Genomic DNA, 23,319 nt, shown 5'->3' on the forward strand with positions numbered 1-23,319 from the left:
TTCGTCAGTTGTTGGTGAGCACCAGAAGCTGAAATTTTGCGAACGTGGGACTTCTGTGGATCCTTCTCCCTACCTTGAGTAGTGGAAACTGGGACGCATTTGAAGAGAGGAAGGGTGTTCTTCTTTTGAACCTGCCTCGCCGTTTTTACATTGCTTGTTGAATGGACCTCAGGCGCCCTAGGACTTGTGCCATTGGTGGAACCCACAGAATGCTGGAGACAGACAGACAGACACACTTGCCTATTGAATGCTGTCCATTTCCAATGAATTGAAGCAGAAAATCATCCCACTGGTATGTGAGTCATTTGGAAGTAAGTCGTATTGATAATAAAGGAAATCAAACACAGGAGCGTGTGTGTATTCAACTAAAATAAAATCAGCAAGTACTGAAATAAATCTCATTTGGTGTGTATCAAAATGGCATTTGGGAGATTCCGGGTCAATCGTCCAGCTGCGAAAGGTGCATCTCTGAAGCACAGTCCCTAAGCTGCAATGAGACTTGTTCATCCGAGGTGGTGTTGCAGTGGAAATGATTGTGGGAAATGGCCCCTTCCTTTTGTGTATTCGCTGATTGGATTTCAGGCTCCGTTTCTCGTTCGGTACAGTGATCCAAGTTGACCAACCCGAGAGTAAAGATGTCGAGGGCATAACTCAGGGCTCCGTACAACCACAGAATCTTGGGTGCAACCCTGCTCAAGCACACAAATGTGCGTATTAACAGTGTCTCTGTGTGACGTGTGTGCAAAGTACAGTGTGATGAGCATGACTGGCAGACAGTATGTTGCCATCATATGTCCCCAACCACCGGAAATAGAATGTCATGAGTATTTGTCTCTTCTTGCAATCATAAATTCGGGGAATGTCATCAATCAGCCGGTCGGTGATTGCATGATTACCTGAAAGTCTTTCACCGTCTAAACTGTGCATTGAGTATTTCGTCTAACTTCAGTGCATGTTTCCAACACTCGATGCTTTATGATTTGAGTATCTAGCTCCCACCAGAGCCCTTCCTGCAAAGACTTATCTTGTTCCCCACTGGCAAGTCATTTCACTCGGATATAGAATCAAGAGCCTGAACATGGAAAAAATCAAGAGGCTGGAATGTCTATTGGATTCCCCGGATCCCTACACACACACACGCACACAGGTGTACAGTCATTTCTACATAACATAATGTGGTCCTCAGGTTTTTGTCTATGTAAAAGGGACAACTGGTTAGTGATGGCCGCATTTCAAGATGATCCCATATCTAATATGTTGTTGTGGAGTTGTGAGTATTCTGATCATGTGAAGGGACTGTCTCTGTGCATGTGTTTTCACAGTAGATGACATCCTGTGTGAATATCTGTAGACTACATTTTGAGGTGTAGGTTTTCCCCTCAGGTTACTGGATGAATTTGAATTTATTGTTCTGTCTTGGTTTGTTTTGATTAGTCAATTGGTAGGCGAGAGTAGGTGAAATTTTGCTAAAGTGGGATATAGGTGAATCATTCTCGTGAATGTGAATAATTGAGACTAGGATGCATTCGTAACATTTGAAGGGTGTTCTTACTTTTTATTCCAACTTTTTTGCATTTGTTTTCAACTGATCTCAGGTGCCCTGGGTAGAACCTAGGTAATTATTGGAACAGACAAACAGACGCTGCTAATTTTATGGTGTGAGTTTAAGTTTAATTTAAAGGGAAAATTTTCTCACCAGTATGTAATTCATTTTCAAATAAGTTATACTTATCATCAATGGAATAATACACAACACACTGAAGTGTGTGAGTATGAAACTACAGTCAAATTAGAAAGTTCTTAAATAAACTGCATTTCAAGAGTAAGGGATGGAATTTTCAGAAATTCGAGATCCACCATCCAGCTGTGAAATCTGTGTCTTTGAAGCAGTATCCCTGTCCTGAGAGTTGTTTTTCTCTGGTGGTATTTCAGTGGAAACTAGTTTGGGGAATAGCCCCTTCACTTTTTATATTTGCTTGTTACTTTTCATTGTAAATCTGCGTTATTAAAGTGTATTTAAATGTTAATAGAATCCATCCCAATAAAACATAACCAACAGATCTTCTCATTTCTAATCATCACAGATCAATCTCTTGTTAGTCATGGTGATCAGTTTACTTACCTGAGAGTAAATGACACCTGGGCAGAACACAGGGCTCCATAGAAGTACAGAATCTTGGGTCCAACCCTGTCCAAGCATCAAAATGTGTATATTAACAATGTGTCTGTGTGAATTGTGTGTCAAGTAAACTGAGTTTAGTAAAACTTCCAGTAGATTATTAATTTGGCTCACTTAGTAATCAGCGAATGAGCTTTACAGAGTATCAATGACCAGTGCCTACCCCTTAGAGATAAGAACTTCCAATGTCTTGTGTGAAACCATGGCATCTGGATTGCTCATGATTCTGAAGATAATTCTGTCCCCCATGGTTTCAGAATCACTGCAGGAGGTGGAAACAGATAACACATCAGTCCCTTGCTCTCTCTGCTCTCTTCACTCAGGAAAAGTCTCACTGGGACCAAGGAAAATCCTATGGTTTCCTAGGGAGAAGGATTTTTCTCAGGAGAGAAAATGGTGACTCCTTCCTCCCTGTTGAGCCTCTTCCTCAGGATTGCCCCTTTGTCTCTCCAGGACTCTGTTCATCAGACCTGAGATGCCCCCTGGTTGAGCACATCTGGCCTATGAACAAATAAGGGGAAGGAATGGTTCCAAAGACTGTACTATGCTCACTCCACCATCCCCTCTGAAACTATCCTGACTTCATGAGCCCTGGGTCAGAAGCTGTTTCTTTATATCTCTAGGTTTTGCCTCATGGCCTAAATCCTGCCCCATTTCCTACATCTTGTAAATTTTGACAAAACCTGTAGAGTCTAGATCTTTATTCCTGACAGGGCAAAGGGAGACACACCAGAATTCTGTCCCTCTGAGACTGCAGGACATCTCAGCTTCCATCAACATGAAATTTTGCATCAAATATAGTTACTGCAGGTCCACCTCACAATGAGTAATGGAAGTTGAGACAACATCTCAGACCCTGTACAGTTTTGGACCAAGCTCATTTAGTTTGGCAATGCTTTTACTCTATAAATCAGTTGTGAAAACACTTAGGATTCATGTTATTTAGTCTTTTAATCAGTCTGTTCTTATTTTCAATGTATTTACTACACATTAGCTTAATATTTCTGATAAACTTTGTTGCAAAATTCTCAATATAATAGTGGCAAACCAAATCCAGCAATACATCAAAAAGCTTATCCACCAAGATCAAATCGGCCTCATCCCTTGGGTGCAAGGCTGGTTCAACATATGCATATCAATAAATGTAATTCACCACATAAACAGAACTAAAGACAAAAACCCCATGATTATTTCAGTTGACTCAGAAAAGGTCTTTGATAAAATTCAACATTCCTTTATGCTAAAAACTCTCATGAAACTAGGTATTGATGGAGCATGCCTCAAAATAATAAGCGCCATTTATGACAAACCCACAGTCATTATCATATTGAACAGGCAAAAGCTGGAAGTATTCCATTTGAAATTTGGCACAAGGCAAGGATGCCCTCTCACCACTCCTATTCAATATAGTGTTGGAAGTTCTGGCCAAGGCAATCAGGCAAGAGAAAGAATAAAGCATATTCAAACAGGAAGAGAGGAAGTTGGACTTTCTTTTCTTGCAGATGGCATGATCCTATATCTATAAAATCTCATCACCTCAGCCCAAAAGATTCTTAAGCTACAAGCAACTTCAGCAAAGTCTCAAGATACAAAATCAGTATGCAAAAATCTCAAGCATTCTTATACACCAACAATAGACAAGAAGAGAGCCAAATCACAAATGAATTCACATTTACAATTGCTACAAAGAGTATAAAATACCTACCTAGGAATACAGCTAACAAGGCAAGTGAAGGACCTCTTCAAGGAGAACTACAAACCACTATTCAAGGAAATAAGAGAGGACACAAACAGATGGAAAAACATTCCATGCTCATGGGTAAGAAGAATCAATATCATGAAAATGGCCATACTTCCCAAAGTAATTCATAGATTCAGTGCTATTCCCATAAACTACCATGGACATTCTTTACAAAATTAGAAAAAACTACTTCAGAATTCATATGAAATGAAAAAAGAGCCCATATACCCAGAACAATCCTAAGTAAAAATAACAAAGCTGGAGGCATCCTGCTACCTGACTTCAAACCATATTACAAGGCTACAGTAACCCAAACAGCATGGTAGTGGTACAAAACAGACACATAGACCAATGGAATGGAATAGAGATATCAGAAATAAGACTGCACATCTACAACCATTTTATTTTGGATGAAAACAAACAATGGGGAAAGGATTCCCTATTTAATAATAAATGGTGCTGGAAAAACTATCTAGACATATGCAGAAAACTAAAACTGGACCCTTACTTATACCTTATACAAAAATGAACTGAAAATGGATTAAAGATTTAAATGTAAAACCCAAAACTATAAAAATCCAACCCCATATAAAAGTGGGCAAAAACTGGGTGCAGTAGCTCATGCCTGTAATCCCAGAAGTTTGGGAAGATGAGGTGGGCAGATAACTTGAGGCCAGGAGTTCAAGATCAGCCTGGCCAACCTGGTGAAACTCAGTCTCTACTCAAAATACAATAAATTAGCCAGATGTGGTGGCAGGTGCCTGTAATCCCAACTACTCAGGAGGCTGAGACAGAAGAACCACCTGAATCTGGGAGGTAGAGGTTGCAGTGACCCGAGATTGTGCCACTGAACTCCACCCTGGGTGACACAGCAAGACTCTGTCTTAAAAAGCAAAAATAAAAATATTTTAAAAAGTGGGCAAAGGTTATGAACAGACACTTATGCAGCCAACAAACATATGAAAAAAAAAGCCCAACATTACTGATCATTAGAGAAATACAAATCAAAACCACAGTGAGATGCCATCTCATGCCAGTCAGAATGGCGATTATTAAAGTCAAGAAACAACAGATGCTGGTGAGACTGTGGGGAAACAGGAACACTTTTACACTGTTGGAGCGAATATAAATTCAAACGCTGTGGAAGACAGTGTGGTGATTTTTCAAAGACCTAGAATCAGAAATACCACTTGACCCAGCAATGCCATTACTGGGTATATACCCAAAGGAATATAAATTCTTGTATTATAAAGATACTTGCATGCATATGTTCATTGCCACACTATTCACAATAGCAAAGACATGGAATCAACCCAAATGCCCATCAGTGACAGACTGGATACAGAAAATGTGATACATATATACCATGGAATACTATGCAGCCATAAAAAGGAATGAGATCATGTCCTTTGCAAGGACATGGATGAAGCTGGGAGCCATTATTCTCAGCAAACTAATGCAGGAACAGAAAACCAAATACACATGTTCTCACTTATAAGTGGCAGATGAACAATGAGAAAACATAGACAAAGGGAGGGTAACAACATACACTGGAGCCTGTCTGGGGGTGAGTGAGGAGGGAGTGCGTCAGAATAAATAGCTAATCCATGTGGGGCTGAATACCTAGGTTACGGGTTGATAGGTACAGCGAACCACCATGGCACACACTTACCTATGTAACAAACCTGCACGTCCTGCACATGTATCCTGGAACTTAAAATGAAATAAAATAAAATTTTTAAAAACTTTATTTTTTCTAAGTCGTGTTTGCAATTTTCAATGTGAACTTTCTAGTAGACATTTATCATATATAGAATTATATAGTTGATTTTTGAACAACTATGGGTCTGCCATTCTTTAAAATGCAAATTCTTTATGAGTGTGTGTATATGTACACATATGTGTGTATATATATTTGTGTGTGTATATATGTGTGTACGTGCAGATAGATAGAGAGATAGATAGATAGATAGATAGATAGATAGATAGATAGATAGACAGACAGACAGATAATGCTCCTGGTCTTCTGTTTGAGTAGGCTGAGAAGGAGGAGGGGGAGGAGTGATTGTTCTTGCAGTCTCAGAGGTAGCTAGGTGGAAGAGAATCTGTACAAATGAACACATGAAGTTCTCATTTGTAAGTGTGATTTAAATAATTGTACACCTGGACATAGAAGTGGAATGATAGACACTAGAGATCTGGAAGGGTGAGAGGGTGGGAGGGGCAAATAATAAACAATGGTTCAGATATCTGGATTCCTTGATCCCAAATGGTGTACAATTATTTCTCTTTAATTTGTGTCCATTTACCAGCAAGTTTGAGAGGAGTGAGCCAAGCTCAGAAAGGCATTCAGCTCTAAAATCAGATGTGCATGGCAATGGGCAGAAGTACCCTCTCCCTTTCTCAGAACAAATCCAAGCTTCCTTTATACCCCTTACGTACAGGAAAGTTATGTTCTAAAATGTATTTCTGCTGGAGGCAAAACATTTTATATTTTATGAAAAAAAAAAAAAACTTGTACCTTGGTAAAACTTAGAAATTAATATTGGAAAAACAGTAGGGCACTCTCTTTGGGACTTAATCTTTGAGACACTTCAGCAGCATATACAGCTTGTAATTCGTCCTGAGAAAATCCAGATAGTATAAACTTGAGAATGTTCATGAGGAACGGAAAGGTACACATTTACTCACATATTTTACATTAAAGTTTATCAAGGGTATAAATTCAAAAGTCTGTTTTACTATGAATGTTCATATGAAAGTACAGACATTCACCTAAATTTTCCTGAAATTATTTAAAAATTAATTTGTCATTGGTAACAGAAACTTCCAAACATCTCCATTTTACAAGTTTCATTATCCATATTTTCTCTAAAATATTCAGAAGTAGAAAAAATATATGGATTAAAATAGCTCATATTTTTCAAATTTAAAATAATTGTTCAGTAACTGGGAAGAAAGGTTTACACCAATTGGAAATTTTGCATGTATATAGAAATTAATAAGATGAGAAAATTATGGCAAATAATAGGGGGCTTCAATAAGTTCATGCAAAATAACAATTATGAAAAAACTATGCATGAACTTTTAGCTTTTGCATCAAAACACACATATGCTAGTTTATTTTAACTTTTTTATTTTTATTTTTTATTTTTGAGACAGGGTTTCACTTCTCTCACCGAGGTTGCAGTGCAGTGGAGCAATCTTGGCTCAAAGTAACCTCTGCTTCCCAAGTTGAAGCGATTCTCCTGCCTCAGCCTTCCAAGTAGTTGGGACCTTGTCTGGTTAATTTTTGTATTTTTTGCAGAGGCTAATTTTTGTATTTTCTGTCGTGGCAGGGTTTTGCCATGTTGGCCAACCTCACAAAGTGCAGGGATTACAGGCGTGAGCCACCATGCCCGGACCTGTTTTAACATATGTGAACAGGATTTAAAACATCAGTCTGAAAAGAGCCACATGAATTCTGCCGAACTTGAATTCTGCCAAACCTGAAATAAGAACAAACATCAAATTTATGGTGAAGCTGGGGTACAAAAAACGGTGAAATAAATTATTCTTTATGAAAAGTCTATGGGAAAAATGACCTGAAGGATCAGTCGTTTACAAACGGATACCTGATTCTAAGAAGAGGTAAGACAATGTTGAAGATGAAGCCCACAGAGGAGGGGCACCCATTCCAATTTTTGAGAGAAAAAAAATTGTTTCTATGCCCTAATTGAGGAGAACTGACAATTAACGAGAGATATTATAGCCAACACCACAGCCATCTCAATTGGTTCAGCTTACACAACACTGACTATAACGTGAAAGTTGAGAAACTTTACATTTGATGAGTCCCGAATACTCTTGTGCCTAGATCAGCTATGGACAAAAGCAGAGCTATTAGTGACTATTTTGAACAAGCAGAATCAAGATCCTGAAGCATTATTTTGAAGAATTATAACAGGGAGTGAAATTGACTTATCAATAGGATTCTGAAGGCAAAGCACGATTAAAACAATGGCTACCAAGAGGTAGAAGTGCTCCAGTCAAAGCAAAAGCAAACTTCTCAAAAGCAAAAGCCATAGAGGTTTTGGGGATGCTCAAGGCATTTTGCTTGTTGACGTTCTGTAGGATCAAAGCACCATAATATTTGCTTAGTAGGAGAGTTCTTAGAGAAAATTAGCAAATACTTTTGCAGAAAAGTGCCCTGTAAAGCTTCACTAGAGAGTCCCTCTGCACCACAACAACACTTCTGTTCCTTCCTCTCGACAAACACCAGTAATTTTGAAAGAGTTTTCATGGGAAATTATTAGGCATCAACATTACAGTCCTGATTTGGTTTCTTCTGACCTTATTTTTCCTAATCTTGAAATAACTGTAAAGGGCACCCATTTTTCTTTAGTTAATAGTAGAAGACTGCATTGACATGGTTAAATTCCCATGATCCTCAGTTCTTTAGCAATGGACTGAATGGTTGGGATCATCCCTTAATGCAGTGTCTTGACCTCAGTAGAGATTATATTGAGAAATAAAGTTGATATTTATATTTTTATTTTTAATTCCATTTTCACTGACATTTTTAAATCCCTTCACAATTCGCGTTTGTCTCAAAGGTATTTAAATTTAGAAATCATATCAAGTGAGGTTGATGCCACAATGGCCGAATAGGAACAGCTCCAGCCACCAGCTGCCAGCGTGAACAACACAGAAGATGGGTGATTTCTGCATTTCCAATTGAGGTACCGGGTTCATCTCACTGGGGCATGTTGGACAGTTGGTGCAGGACAGTGGGCGCAGCCCAATGAGTGAGAGCCGAAGCAGGGCAAGGCATCACGTCACCTAAGAAGTGCAAGGGGGAAGGGAATTCCTTTTCCTAGTGAAGGGAAACTGTGACACAGAACACTGGAAAATTGGGTCACTCCCACCCAATACTGTGCTTTACCAAGGGTCTTAGCAAACAACACACCAGGAGATTATATCCCATGCCTGGCTCAGAGGGTCCCAAGCCCACAGAGCCTCTGTCATTGCTAGCACAGCAGTCTGAGATCTAACTGCAAGGCGGCAGTGAGGCTGGGGGAGGGGTGCCCACCATTGCTGAGGCTTAAGTAGGTAAACAAAGCAGCCAGGAAGCTCGAACTGGGTGGAGCCCACTGCAGCTCAAGGAGGCCTGCCTGTCTCTGTAGACTCCACCTCTGGGGACAGGGCATAGCTAAACAAAAAGCAGCAGAAACCTCTGCAGATGTAAATGTCCCTGTCTGACAGCTTTGAAGAGAGTAGTGATTCTCCCAGCATGGAGGTTGGGATCTGAGAACTGACAGACTACATGCTCAAGTGGGTCCCTGACCCCCGAGTAGCCTAACTGGAGAGCCTAACTGGGAGTAGCCTACCTGGAGTGGACCTCAAGCAAACTCCAACAGACCTGAAGCTGAGGGTCCTGACTGTTAGAAGGAAAACTAACAAACAGAAAGGACATCCACACCAAAACCTCATCCATACATCAACATCATCAAAGACCAAAGGTAGATAAAACCACAAAGAGGGGGAAAAAGCAGTGCAGAAAAGCTCAAAATTCAAAAAATCAGAGCACCTCTCCCCATCCAAAGGAACGCAGCTCCTCACCAGCAACAGAACAAAGCTGGATGGAGAATGACTTTGACAAGTTGAGAGAGGAAGGCTTCAGTTGATCAAACTTCTCAGAACTAAAGGAGGAACTATGAACCCAGCACAAAGAAACTAAAAACCTTGAAAAAAGATTTGACGAATGGGTAACTAGAATAACCAATGCAGAGAAGTCCATAAACGACGTGATAGAGATGAAAACCATGACACAGGAACTACATGACAAATGCACAAGCTTCAGCAACCAACTTGATCAACTGGAAGAAAGAGTATCAGAGATTGAAGATCAAATGAATCAAATGAAGCAAGAAGAGAAATTTAAAGAAGAAAGAGTAAAAAGAAATGAACAAAGCCTCCAAGAAATATGGGATTATGTGAAAAGACCAAATCTACATCTGATTGGTGTACCTGAAAGTGATGGGCAGAATGGAACCAAGTTGGAAAATACTCTGCAGGATATCATCCAGGAGAAATTCCCTAACCCAGCAAGGCAGACCAACATTCAAATTCGGGAAATACAGAGGATGCCACAAAGATACTCCTCAAGAAGAGCAACTCCAAAACACATAATTGTCAGATTCACCAAAGTTGAAAAGAAGGAAAAAATGTTAAGGGCAGCCAGAGAGAAAGGTTACATTACCCATAAAGGGAAGCCCATCAGACTAACAGCAGATATCTTGGCAGAAACTCTACAAGCCAGAAGAGAGTGGGGGCTGATTGTCAACATTCTTAAAGAATTTTCAAACCAGAATTTCATATCCAGTCAACTAAGTTTCATAAGTGAAGGAGAAATAAAATCCTTTACAGACAAGCAAATGCTGAGAGATTCTGACACCACCAGGCCTGCCCTACAAGGGTTCCTGAAGGAAGTACTAAACATGGAAAGGAACAAACAGTACTAGCCATTGCAAAAAGATGCCAACATGTAAAGACCATCGATGCTAGGAAGAAACTGCATCAACTAACGAGCAAAATAACCAACTAACATCATAATGACAGGATCAAGTTCACACATAACAATATTAACTTTAAATGTAAATGGGTTAAATGCTCCAATTAAAAGACACAGACCGGCAAGTTGTATAAAGAGTCAAGACCCATCAGTTTGCTGTATTCAGGAGACCCATCTCACGTGCAGAGACACACATAGGCTCAAAATAAAGGGATGCAAGAAGATCTACCAAGCAAAAGGAAAACCAAAAAAATGGCAGGGGTTACAATCCTAGTCTCTGATAATACAGACATTAAACCAAAAAGATCAAAAGAGACAAAGAAAGTCATTACATAATGATCAAAGGATCAATTCAACAAGAAGAGTTAACTATCCTAAATATATATGCACCCAATACACGAGCATCCAGATTCATAAAACAAGGCCTTAGAGACTTACAAAGAGAGTTAGACTCCCACACAATAATAGTGGGAGAATTTAACACCCCACTGTCAACATTGGACAGATCAACGAGACAGAAAGTTAATAAGGATATCCAGGAATTGAACTCAACTCTGCACCAAGCGGACCTAATAGACTTCTACAGAAATCTCCACCCCAAATCAACAGAATACACATTCTTCTCAGCACCACATTGTACTTATTCCAAAACTGACCACATAGTTCGAAGTAAAGCACCCTTCAGCAAGTGTAAAAGAACAGAAATTATAACAAACTGTCTCTCAGACCACAGTGCAATCAAACGAGAATTCAGGATTAAGAAACTCAATCAAAACCACTCAACTACATGGAAACTGAACAACTTGCTCTTGAATGACTACTGGGTACATAACGAAATGAAGGCAGAAATAAAGATGTTCTTTGAAACCAATGAGAACAAAGATACAACATACCAGAATCTCTGGGACACATTTAAAGCAGTGTGTAAAGGGAAATTTATAGCACTAAATGCTCACAAGAGAAAGCAGGAAAGATCTAAAATTGACACCCTAACATCACAATTAAAAGAACTAGAGAAGCAAGAGCAAACACATTCAAAAGCTAGCAGAAGGCAAGAAATAACTAGGATCAGAGCATAACTGAAGGAGACAGAGACACAAAAAACCCTTCAAAAAATCAATGAATCCAGAAGCTAGTTTTTTGAAAAGATCAACAAAATTGATAGACCACTAGCAAGACTAATAAAGAAGAAAAGAGAGAAGAATCAAATAGATGCAATAAAAAATGATAAAGGGGATTTCAACACTGACCCCACAGAAATACAAACTACCATCAGAGAATACTATAAAAACCTCTACGCAAATAAACTAGAAAACTTAGAAGTAATGGATACATTCCTGGACACATACACTCTGCCAAGACTAAACCAGGAAGAATTTGAATCCCTGAAGAGACCAATAGCAGGCTCTGAAATTGAGGTAATAATTAATAGCCTACTAACCAAAAAAAGTCCAGGACCAGAAAGATTCATAGCTGAATTCTACCAGAGGTACAAAGAGGAGCTGGTACCATTCCTTCTGAAACTATTCCGATCAATAGAAAAAGAGGGAATCCTCTCTAACTCATTTTATGAGGCCAGTATCATCCTGATACCAAAGCCTGGCAGAGACACACCAAAGCAAGAGAATTTTAGACCAATATGCCTGATGAACATTGACACAAAAATCCTCAATAAAATACTGGCTAACCGAATCCAGCAGCACATCCAAAAGCTTATCCACCATGATCAAGTGGGCTTCATCCCTGGGATGCAAGGCTGGTACAACATACTCGAATCAATAAACGTAATCCAACATACAAACAGAACCAAAGACAAAAACCACATGATTATCTCAATAGATGCAGAAAAGGCCTTTGACAAAATTCAACAACCCTTCATGCTAAAAACTCTCAATAAATTCAGTATTGATGGAACGTATCTCAAAATAATAAGAGCTATTCATGACAAACGCACAGCCAGTATCATACTGAATGGGCAGAAACTGGAAGCATTCCCCTTAAAAACTGGCCCAAGACAGGGATGCCCTCTCTCACCACTCCTATTCAACATAGTGTTGGAAGTTCTGGCCATGGCAATCAGGCAAGAGAAAGAAATAAAGGGTATTTGATTAGGAAAAGAAGAAGTCAAACTGTCCCTGTTTGCAGATAACATGCTTGTCTATTTAGAAAACCCCATCGTCTCAGCCCAAAATCTCCTCAAACTGATAAGCAACTTTAGCAAAGTCTCAGGATACAAAATTAATGTGCAAAAATCACAAGCATTCTTATACACCAATAACAGACAAACAGAGAGCCAAATCATGAATGAACTCCCATTAACAATTGCTTCAAAGAGAATAAAATACCCAGGAATCCAACTTACAACAGATGTGAAGGACCTCTTCAAGGAGAACTACAAACCACTGCTCAATGAAATAAAGGAGGACACAAACAAATGGAAGAACATTCCATGCTCATGAACAGAAAGAATCAATATTGTGAAAATGGCCATACTGCCCAAGGTAATTTATAGATTCAATGCCATCCCCATTAAGCTACCAATGACTTCCTTTACAGAATTGGAAAAAAACCACTTTAAAGTTCATACAGAACCAAAAAAGAGCCCGCATTGTCAAGACAATCCTAAGTCAAAAGAACAAAGCTGGAGGCATCACACTACCTGACTTAAAACTATACAGCAAGGCTACAGTAACCAAAACAGCATGGTACTGTTATGAAAACAGAGCTATAGACCAATGGAACAGAACAGAGCCTTCAGAAATAATACCACACTTCTACAACCATCTGATCTTTGACAAACCTGACAAAAATAAGAAATGGGGAAAGTATTCCCTATTTAATAAATGCTGCTGGGAAAACTGGCTAGCCATAAATAAAAAGCTGAAACTGGATCCCTTCCTTACTCCTTACACAAAAATTAATTCAAGAGGGATTAGAGACTTAAATGTTAGACCTAAAACCATAAAAACCCTAGAAGAAAACCTAGGCAATACCATTCAGGACATAGGCATGGGCAAGGACTTTATGTCTACAACACCAAAAGCAATGGCAACAAAAGCCAAAATAGACAAATGGGATCTAATTAAACTAAAGAGCTTCTGCACAGCAAAAGAAACTACCATCAGAGTGAACAGGCAACCTACAGATAATATCCAGAACCTACAAAGAACTCAAACAAATTTACAAGAAAAAAACAAACAACCCCATCCAAAAGTGGGCAAAGGATAAGAATGGACACTTCTCAAAAGAAGACATTTATGCAGCCAACAGACACATGAAAAAATGCTCATCATCACTAGCCATCAGAGAAATGCAAATCAAAACCACAATAAGATACCACCTCAAACCAGTTAGAATGACAATCATTAAAAAGTCAGGAAACAACAGGTGCTGGAGAGGATGTGGAGAAATAGGAACACTTTTACACTGTTGGTGGGACTGTAAACTAGTTCAACCACTGTGGAAGACAGTGTGGCGATTCCTCAAGGATGCAGAACTTGAAATACCATTTGACCCAGCCATCCTATTACTGGGTATATCCCTAAAGGATTATAAATCATGCTGCTATAAAGACACATGCTCATGTATGTTTACTGCAGCACTATTCACAATAGCAAAGACTTGGAACCAACCCAAATGTCCATAATGACAGACTGGATTAAGAAAATGTGGCACATATACACCATGGAATACTATGCAGCCATAAAAAAGGATGAATTTGATTCCTTTGTAGGGACATGGATTTAGCTGGAAACCATCATTCTCAGCAAACTATCACAAGAACAAAAAACCAGATACCGCATGTTCTCACTCATAGGTGGGAACTGAACAATGAGATCACTTGGACACAGTAAGGGGAACATCACACACTGGGGCCTGATGTAGGGTGGGGGGAGGGGGAAGGTATAGCATTAGGAGGTATACCTAATGTAAATGCCGAGTTAATGGGTGCATCACAACAACATGGCACATGTATACATAGGTAACAAACCTACACATTGTGCACATGTGCCCTAGAACACAAAGTATAATAAAAAAAATCATATCAAGTGTGAAATAAAGAAAATTATATAGAGAGAGGGAGAACAGAATCTATAAATATGCATATTTGTGTACATACATCCATATACATACATATGTGTGTGCATGCAGTAATTTTATTCTCCTAAAGCAATGCCTCTGCCTTCCACCCTCACTGTACATGTCCTAGTCCTGTGATGTCCCTAGAACTGAGCACCTGATTTCCTTCTCTGCCTCCCACATGAACAGGGAATAGAAATGGAAACTACACTCTGTGGTTACTGTTGTGAAAATCCATGTCCCCCACAGGCTAGTTTGGCATCTTACATTCCAGTTCCCATTGTAAAAAAAGCAAGCAACAAACAAAAACTACAAAAGAAAAAATGAAATATTTGAAAGTCTAGAGCCACAGAGGTTCCGGATTCACCCACCACCCACAGTGACCTCCGCCGCCCTCCAGACCTGAAGGCAGTTGCGCCTGAACAGCCTGCCTCTTCACCATCCATGAAAAGAGGTGACCTTAAACTTCAATAGATTTTACTCTGTTCAAAAGGAACCAGGTCAACATTCAAAGTCAGTGGTCTGGCAACTCTAAACTTTGGCCAGAAAGTATTGGAAACATTTAACGTGCAGTGGATGAAGCAGCCTGGCCCCACTGCACACAACACACTCGTGGGGACTCAAAGGAGGATACTCAAGATCCGCTGGGTGGAAGTGAGGACAGACCCAGAAACACAGGGGGTAGGGGGGTCAAACCAGGAAGGCTCAGGCCCTGACCTCCTCCTAGGCCCTGCCCCTCCAGAACTTGCAGTTTTTTCTGACCCAGAAGTGGATTTCACTGATGGAAAAGAAGTTCAGTATTTCTGGTCCAGCCCAGTAAGCTGCTCCCGTCGCCCAGCCTTCCACACCCCTGCAGACGTCACAATGCCTACTCCCACTAACCCCACAAGGGAGCTGTGCATCGCCTAGAGACGGTCCTTGGCCTGCAACCCCGCGATGGGGTCCAGGGTCTGTGTCCATTTCTGGTTAAAATTGCTCTAAGGCTGGTCGCTGTCTTGGCCTTCCCTGCTTCCTCTCTGTTTACTTCTCCCCTCCTCACCCCATATGAAGCTTTTACTCAGGAGATGGATTATTGCCCCTCTTCGAATATCAAGGACACCACCACGACACCGCACTGTCTCCTTGACCCTGGGATTCTGCAGACCTCAGTCTTCCTCTGAGGTCCCCTCACTCCCTACCTCATTTTTTCCATCCTTCTGGGGCCTGGGTCTGCTATACCTCAGGCTTCCTCTTCACAGTCACAGACGGAAGGAGCCCCCTTCATCCTTGGGCTCTGGCCACAGTTCACCTGCTGCAGGACACTCAGTGGCTTTCAGTAGTTCATCCAGACATCCAGATGGAAGTGGGATTTCCTGGAAGAAAAGCAGGACCCCAGAATTACACTGAATTCTAACACAAGAGCCCAGAGTCCCCTTCTGCATGGGACATTAAGCTGCAAACACTACATAGGCACTTAATGCTCAGCTGCCCTTTTAACATCTGGTCCAGTTGTGTCCCTCCTCCTTGGAATATCTCAGAAAATATATCTCCACATAGAGTTGTTTAAACGCATCATCCTATGTGATTCCAGACCATCGGAGGTACAATCGGTCCTCACCAGAACTTCCACTCTGCTTGGAAGACTTAGAAAATCCTGGGGCTGCTCAGAGGGTCAGATTCCCATTTCTGGGTTTCAGAAAAACTTCAGTCTTCCCCGGACAAGTGAGGAGACAGAAAATGTCTAGTCTCTGGCACATCTTTTGCAAGCAATGGCGGCTCCCAGGAATCAAAACTATCAATGAATATATTTTTGAGACTCTGGTCAAAAGAAGAGTCATTCTGCAATTTCAGGTAGGATGGAGTGGTTTTGTGGCTCCTGAGGTGATTTTGAAAAGATCTGGACCCTCACAAGAACCATGGAGGACATTTCTGGCATTTCCAGACCAGGAGGAGTGACTGATGGACCTCCAGTGTTACTAGGAAAACTTTTTATTGGACAGCTTTGCTTTGGCTTTCAGGCCTTCACATAGGTTGCTTAGATCATGGAAGTGCTTCTGCATTTCTGCATAGGCTCAGGATGCCTTCTCAAGTCGTCCCTGCAATTATGAGACAGTTTCTGTCTCCAGAGGTCACTTAGAATAACACAAGAGGCTTCACCTTCAAAGGGACACCAGACAATATAGCCACAGTTCAACCAAGATTATCTGTGTTTACATACCTGTAAAGTAACACTCCTAGTTACCTCCATTAACGTGGACATCTTTCATGAATAGAGAAACTCTAGTGATTGTTATATAACAGCTGCCACAAAAATTAACCAATAAAAATAAATGATAAATGAAAAATATTTAATAATTATGATAGTGAACGCAATGACCTAAATAGTAAGAATTTTAATACTGGTGACAATATGAACATAAGGATACAAAAATCAATGTGGAGATTCTCCTAAATATATGAAAAGTTCACAAATTGGGTCCTCCTTGTGTAATTCGGAGTCAGGGTCAAAGAATTTCACTATGAAATGTGTTCCATGACGGCAAACATGAGAAACAGGTGAAAGGAAAGCAAGCCACAGGAGAGCATGGGCTAATAGGACCACTTGTGTGCAAACCTCTCTAGTCAAGGACTACCAGCCAGAGGTGAAGAGAGTTTGGCTTGTGTCTTGCCTACCACTGGGCACACAAAAGCTTTCAGTAGTGCAACCAGATGGCTGGTTTGGCCTGGCTCCCTGCAAAGAAGACATGTATCTCATCCCCACCAGCCCATCAGTCCTGGAACTCAGAATCCTACATGCATTAAACATGAAGCTCCAACTCCATAGCTGACTTCACCTCCTTACTGTCCTTCTGCCATCTGGTGTTTCAGGTGCTCTCCAGATCTGGACTTCGTGGCTCCCCTACCTTTATCAAGTGAAGTCAGGATGTATCATTCTCAGAGTTCTCCTGCCAGTCCAAGGTGAAACTCACCAATACAGGCATACCCTGGATGGACTTCCTTGGAATATTTAGAAAACAATGAGCTTGCTCGGGGGTGGTGTGAGCTCTAGGAGTAGAGTTACAGTTTCCCATGGAAACCTGAGAGGACTTAGAATAGTCCCAGAGGCCTAAGCAGTCCAATCTGCCCTGGAAACATCAGGAATGATATACTTGGTCTTCCTGAGGCTCCGAACTTTTTCTAAATAAACTCAGAGGTTACAGAACCATTTTTCTCTCAGGAACTGAAGTGGAGTTATTTGCCTTCTGCCAGCATCTCACTTTTTTTATTATCTAAGTTAGCTTTTGAACCCAGAAGTAGATATTCCTTGTATTTGATTTACACAGGGAGCTTCCTAGAATGCCCATGCGTCTGGATACTTTCTGCATTCACTCAGGTATTCACAAAATGCTGCAGTTCTGCTGAAAATCTATGAGATGATCATTTGATCACCCGAGCAACTTTAGAATGTGTCTTCTATGGAAGCCCTGGAGCCTCCCTTCTGGTATTTCATCCATTGCTGGTACTGAGTACCCAGGGTGAAACCCTCCATCAGACATTGTCAGCAATTCCAGTATGGAGATGGCACTTACGTGATGGGGCTCAAGAATCAGATGGTAGAAGACCAGCCAGGAGGTGAAGTCTCAGTAGGCTTGGGGGCTTAATGTTCGATGCACACCAGACTTCTGAGACTCAGGAAGCGGGTGTGGATCTGTCTGCCCAGTGCTTCTCATCTACAGCCTGGACCAGCCATTTCTTGGGGCGAACTACTGAAAGTTTTTGTATGACCTGTGTCAGGCAGGACTCTGGCCAGACCCTTTTCCATAGTCCATTTGTAATGTATTTCCACGTGGCACAGGCATCTCCACTTTTGCCCAAGCCCTCGTGTGGCTCAGAATTATTCTCCCTACTGCCACTCTTCTTTGCCATCACAGAAGATATTTCAAGATGCAGCCCCAAGCCTCTCCCTGTAATCAATAACATGAGGGCTCCTATGGGAACAATGTCACAGGCTTACAGGAATATGCTCTTAAATATCTGCTTTTTTATTATTCTCTTCATTAAAATGACATTTATATCACACCATTGTGATTGCTATTAATGTTATTATTATGTGGGTACAGTTCTTTTTTTTTTTTTTTTTTTGAGACGGAGTCTCGCTGTGTCTCCCAGGCTGGAGTGCAGTGGCGTGATCTCGGCTCACTGCAAGCTCCGCCTCCCGAGTTCACGCCATTCTCCCGCCTCAGCCTCCCAAGTAGCTGAGACTACAGGCGCCCGCCACCACGCCCGGCTAGTTTTTTGTATTTTTAGTAGAGACGGGGTTTCACCATGTTAGCCAGGATAGTCTCGATCTCCTGACCTCGTGATCCACCCGCCTCGGCCTCCCAAAGTGCTGGGATTACAGGCTTGAGCCACCGGGCCCAGCCGTGGGTACAGTTCTTTATCATGGATAGATTTGTGGTAGTTATTAGGCAATGTTGAATAATTTTGTTTATGTTCTGAAGACTGTTGAATTTGCTGAAGATGATTAAAAGATAACCTTAAAACATACATACCACAGCAACCCCAAGACTCCTACTGTACCAGCTGGTGTCCTGTAGAAGAATGGGCTTCCTGACTTATTCTTTTCTTTTTCGGGCAAGTATCTATTCATACCAGCATAGGAGATGGATGAAGTGCACCCTGGTCTTGCCATGGGCTCAGAAAGAATTCATACATATGCTTTATGTGCTAGGAATTCTATGTGTAGGCCTGTGAGCCCTAGAATGCACTTTCTTTCACCAACTAGTCCACCTAAAAGTTTTCTAAGTCAAATTCCCCCTCCATGCTTGGATAGGTCATGAATGGCTTTCTGTTACTCACCTTAGATGAAGGGATACCGCTAAATCAGGTTTGTGGCCAAGAAACTTTTACCTGGAATGGCAGGAGAGGGACTACCTGTTCACCAGAGTCTCTGCAACATTTTCTTTTTCTTCTTCTTCTTCTTTTTTTTTTTTTTTTTTTTTTTTGCGATAGAGTCTCACACTGTCGCCCAGGCTGGAGTCCAGTGGCACAATCTTGGCTCACTGCAACCTCCGACTCCCAGGTTCAAGCGATTCTCCCGCCTCAGCCTCCTGAGTAGCTGGGTTACAGGTGCATGCCACCACGCCTGCCTAATTTTTGAATTTTTAGTAGAGACGGGGTTTCAGGCTGGTCTCAAACTCCTGACCTCGAAATCTGCCCGCCTCGGCCTGCCAAAGTGCAGGTATTACAGGCATGAGCCACCGCGCCCAGCCTCTGCAACATTTTCTAAGTCAGTACAGTAGTTCTTTGAGCCACTTTTTCAGTCAAAGAACTTGTGAAAAAGTCCTCCAAGAACTTGTGACCTTCTGGAAATTGTCAAAATCTCTACAGGTGTCCAGAGTCATCCAGAGCTGTATTGCAAACCACTGACTGGGTTCCACCATTAGTAAAGCAAATGCAAAATATGCCATGCCCACCAAAAAGAACCCAGAAGCCATGGTATTTAGCTCTTTCCATCTTTCTTGCCTCCTGCAGGTGGGAGAGTACTGAGTATGATGCCCTCCTACAGCCTCTGGAGGACATGCCAGTGCCTAGAGGTACCAGTAGAGAGGGACCATGAAAGAGCAGATGACAGTCAGGTGGCTGGGAATGACATTGTCCTGGGGTTTTTTGCTTGTCATGAACTCGGCCGCTGGGCAAATGTACGGGTCTGGACACGTATCTTCTCTGGATCCCTGCCCCATCAGCCAGCTATCTTATCTCCTGAAAGCTGGTAGGTGTTGGTCAGCATGGTGTTGCAGGACCAGGGTTATATTAACATTCCCTCTTAGGTTGAAACAGCAGAAGTTAACACAGGAGTCCCCAGGTGTGCACATGCCAACCTCCAGATTGTTTTTCTTCTCGTTCTAGATGTTCATCCTTGCTTTCTGGGACTTGAAATAACCCTACACCACCAAATAGTTATGCCTATTATCCACTTAGGGAAAACTTGTATGTCCCAAGTCCATAGGGTTAGTATTATTATCAGTATTATAACCACTAGTACTAGTATCATGATGATCATCATTCCTGTTAATATTCATCAATATTTTTATTAGTACCATTGTTAGTATGGATTTTTCATTATTGTACAGCAAGGAATATAGTTTATCCATTCACAAACGGTGTTCAGTTACTAAAGATGACTACAAGGCATGCTCTGCAGACATATACGCACACAGCTGTCCTGGAGACCCAGCTTTGCCACCAATTGCTCTTTCATAAGATGAGCTCCCCCAATACCCACCAGTTTTTCAGGACTCGACCTGAGCTGGTTGGGCTAGACCTGGAAAAGTTTCCTATTCTCAGCTGTACCTGGAAAAATTTTAAAGACTCTTCCAAGGCCCAGTAATAGCTTTTGGCAGCTTCCAAGACCAGAGAGGGTTTCTTGGCCATTCAGAGCCATTCAAATATTCTAAGTAAACTCAAGGAACCAGAAACCCCACTTGCAGTCATGAAATACCAGTGAATGGCTTCTGTGAGTCTCTTCAAGTTTTTCAAAGATAACTGCCTGGAAAGGCTGGCCAGGAAGTCACCCAAGCCCATCCCTCTGCAGGATGTTCTATGTCAGCCAGGGACCCAGTGAATTGCCATTGAACAGAAGGGTGGAACAGAGACAGCATGCCTGAGCTTCTGGAAACATTCTAAGTGCCCTTGTTGGCCCAGAAAAGACTGGTGCTGCCATACGAGGCACAGATATGACAACCTAGCCACTCTAGGAACCACACAAGATTTAAAGGCTCCCAGGAAGTCCAGGAAGGGCAAACATGGCCTTTTAGAGCCATCAGATTTTATTCTAAGTCTACGTGGGAGACAGTGCACTTGGCTTCATAAAAACACCAGTGGAGGTGATATCGCTTGCCCCAGTATCCGGTCTTTTCCACCTCATCTCAGAGCCAGGCAGCCACCATTTCCCAAAGCTGCTGTGCAATGAAAGGGGAATATTCTAGGTGCTCTCCTGTGCCCACGAAATTCTGTGGCTGCACTAAAGGCAGGGGCTGTCCTCCGGAATGCTCTTCAGGAATCTGACAACACTAATCAAGATTAGAGAAGTTCAATTCAACGTCATACAAAACCAATCACACACACACAAAAAAAAGCATAGTGAGACAAAATGATGAACACACCTGCTAATAATCATGAATGACAATAACAACAATGATGATCTTAGTGATAATGCCACCAACACTGTTAATGGCAATAACAATAAACCTGAGATAATGGGTGTTAGGGTCCTGATTCACTGATGTGAAGGATGGCGCCAATTTCTGGCCTTCCAGAAATAAAGGAAAAGTAAACACCTGAAGGAGGAGGAGGTGAACCTGGAGCTCCCGCCGGCCTCTGGGCGCTCCTTGGTGGAAGGAGAGGGACTTGGTCCTGAGCCTGCCCAGGATCCACCCGCACCAGAACTCGGGAGTCCCAGTCCCTGGATGGGCTCAGTCCCACCCAGGCCAGACGCCCCGGAGCCCCGGAGCCCGGGTCCTCCAGCCCTCGCTGCCGCCGCTCCTCGCGGAGCCGGGGCCCCCCGCGCCACCTCAACCTCAGCGCGGCTCTGCGAGGGCAGCGCCAAGGATGCTCCGGGCCAAGCGGGGGCATCCTGCCCCAACGGGATACTGACGCCCTGAGGGCGCGGAACAGCGCGGCCTGTGCAGGGCCCGCCATCTTGGGCCTTGCATAAAGAGCTGCCTCTTCAACGCCCCCACCCGGAACCTCCCCAGAGGCCCCAGCCCCAAAGCCAGGGCGGCGGCGCCTTCCTCACCCTGGGTAAAGAAAACTCAGGTCGACAAACCTGCACGTTATGCACATGTACCCTACAACTTAAAGTATAATAATAATAAATAAATTAAAAAAAAAAAAAAAAAAAAAGAAAACTCAGGTCCTCCCTGGAGACCCGGCTCGCCGCGGCAAGCAGACCGCGCATGCGCCCTGCATGGCCGGACCGATGGGTTTCATTGCCCTTTGCCGGCCATGAGGTGGCAGCACAGGACGTTTGGCCTTTACTGCTTAGTGGTGGACCTGAGTCTGAATCAATGAAATTCAGGTATGGATTATTCAGTACCTTTCTTTTGGAAGATCAAATGGAAATTGAGTACGATATCTTGTGCTTTAATTAAAGAAGATGGGAATAAAGAAACAAATTCGAAAGTTAGTATACAAAAGTCGATTGATTCCCTCTATGTGAAGGGAAGAAGAGCTTGAATAAGAGAAGCATTCTGTGTTATGCTTTAATGCTGGAGAATTGCCACCATGCATTTGTCAAATCCCGTAGAATTTCACAGCACAAATAGTACATCTTAATGTGGCTCAGGACTACATACAATGTCAGCCACAGTTTGAGGGTAAATTACATATTTAATTAAATAGATTAAACAATAAATAATGTTATGAGTTCTACCTGGACACAATCCTTGCCTCTCCAACCAGTTTGCCAAGGGCTCGAATTTCTTGCTCGTTATCCTCACACTTGACATAAACCCTGGCTGCTGAGTAAAATCAATCACTTGTGGAGATTTTTAAATATAATGATGTGTCAATTTCAACCATGGATAAGGCCATTTAGCCTTAGTAAGGCCTATCGTATTAAGATTGTGCCAGTTTTGCAAGATTTCAAGTCATCATCCCACTTATTATTCAGGAAACGTTTTCTCTTGAGTTTTAGGTTGAGTACTGAGGCTCCTTGATGGACAATACATTTTCCAATTCTGAGGACAAGGCAGAGGAGGCCCCGTCTGTGAGAACTTTCATTTTGCTTCTGGAAAAGTACATTGA

The 23,319-nt window shown here is 41.9% G+C and overlaps 1 long non-coding RNA gene across 2 annotated transcripts in view; it reads right to left on the reverse strand.

Moving 5' to 3' along the window:
* LOC135967349 (uncharacterized) overlaps positions 1-15,809 on the reverse strand; it is a 60,609-nt gene extending 44,800 nt beyond the window's left edge. For both annotated transcript variants that reach the window (XR_010581377.1, XR_010581376.2), the window contains exons 1-2: positions 15,732-15,809; positions 2,123-2,188 (exon numbers count right to left, since the gene is read on the reverse strand). This is a non-coding gene — a long non-coding RNA (uncharacterized lncRNA). The remainder of the gene's footprint in view (positions 1-2,122; positions 2,189-15,731) is intronic.
* Between the last annotated feature and the right edge of the window lie 7,510 nt (positions 15,810-23,319).

Source organism: Macaca fascicularis, chromosome 15 (genome assembly GCF_037993035.2).
Source record: "Macaca fascicularis isolate 582-1 chromosome 15, T2T-MFA8v1.1".
Taxonomy (NCBI): Eukaryota; Metazoa; Chordata; class Mammalia; order Primates; family Cercopithecidae; genus Macaca; species Macaca fascicularis.